The sequence below is a fragment of the Helobdella robusta genome (assembly GCF_000326865.2).
Source record: "Helobdella robusta unplaced genomic scaffold HELROscaffold_10, whole genome shotgun sequence".
NCBI classification, from domain to species: Eukaryota; Metazoa; Annelida; class Clitellata; order Rhynchobdellida; family Glossiphoniidae; genus Helobdella; species Helobdella robusta.
The window spans coordinates 3116767-3118654 of NW_008703571.1; positions in this window are offsets into that span (position 1 = coordinate 3116767).

Below are 1888 nucleotides of genomic sequence, written 5' to 3' on the forward strand. Positions count from 1 at the left end.
TTCAACAAATGGAATCTTCAAAAAATTACAATAATTAACTTACACTCACACAGACACACACACACACATGTATATATATATATATATATATTATATATATATATATATATATATATATATATACATATGCTTTCTGACGAGTTTTTTAAACCTCTGTTTACGCGTTGGTAAATTTTCTTCTAGCTGTAAGCACGCGATAATTCAACCGATTTTGAAAAAAGCTAACTCAGATGCAAATAAGGTGAGTAATTACAGACCAATATCAAACCTTTCCTTTGTTTCAAAGGTTTTGGAGCGTGTTGTTCTTGATTTCCTGATGAATTATCTAACGACAAACAATTTAATGCCACTCAACCAATCGGCCTACAGGTGCTACCACTCAACAGAAACTACATTGCTTCATGTCTTGTCAAACATGTTTGTAGGCATGGATGATCGGAAGATATCATTACTCTTCTTTCTCGACATGTCGTCCGCTTTTGACTGTGTTAATCATAACAAGCTTCTGGTAAAATTGCAGAATAATTTTGGAGTTTCAGGAACGGTACTCGCCTGGTTTGAATCATATCTAACGGGTAGAACTCAGCAGGTTTTGTTTAGAAAAGTCTTATCATCTGTCAAGGGGGTAACAGCGGGTGTTCCTCAGGGATCAGTGCTAGGACCAGTTTTGTTTCTACTCTTTACATCGGATATAATTAAAATAATAATGTCGCATGGACTTGTTGGTCATGCGTATGCAGATGACATACAGATAGTTGCTACAGGTCATTCAGAGACATTTCAGCCCGAGATTGATAAACTTGTTGGTTGTTTGATAGAGATTGAACGTTGGATGTTGAGCAATTCCTTGAGGTTGAACCGGGGTAAAACTCAGATGCTTCCTGTCGGTACATGGCAGCAGTTGTCAAGACTTTATATAAACTCGGTTGATGTTGGTGACGTTGAAATATCATTTGCTTCTACAGCCTTGAATTTTGGGGTATGGTTGGATAGCAGGCTCTCAATGAAAGATCAAATAAATCAATTGCAAGTATGATGCATTTCAGAAAATTGTACAAGATTCGACACTATTTGAACAGATCTGGCATGGAAACACTGGTACATGCTTTTATTACATCCAGATTAGATTATTGTAACAGTTTATACTTTAAAATACCTAACAAGTCAATAGCTGTACTTCAGTCTATTCAAAATCGAGCTGCAAAACTTGTCACAAAAAATCTGAAGTTCGATCACGTGACTCCAATCTTGAATGACCTACACTGGCTAAAAATTGAAAAAAGAATAATTTTTAAAATTGCTGTCTTAACGTTTCGGTCATTTCATGGTTTAGCACCACAGTATTTGGCAGACATGTTCATCAGAAAAACAGCTGTGTTGGGTTCGCAGTTTAGATCAAATGACATGAACCTCCTGGTTGTGCCGACAACGAATTTACAGACCGGATCACGCAATATTGCTGTTGCTGGACCGGTGGTTTGGAACAGTCTACCGGCATTTCTAAGAAGACCAGATATATCATTGTTTTTATTTAAAAAGGAGCTTAAGACTCATTTATTTTCGCAGATTTAACAATGTCTTTGTCTTCGTTTGATTAATATTTGGTTTTTTCATTTATTTTAGGGAGCGCTTTTGAGATCTTTTTTTTGTAATTAGCGCTGTACAAATTGACTTATAATAATAATAATAATATATAAAAATTTTACAATATTCTATAAATTCTACCGAATGTTTGGCGTTAATATGTTTGTAGTTCGTTTTTTCGATTTTTCTCACTAAAGTTTTTTGGTGAACGTTTAGTTTATTAAAATTCAAAATAAACTTATTTTCGGAATTCATGCTGCAAATAAGGCGTTATTTCGATTCAGAAGGAATCATCATCATTCTA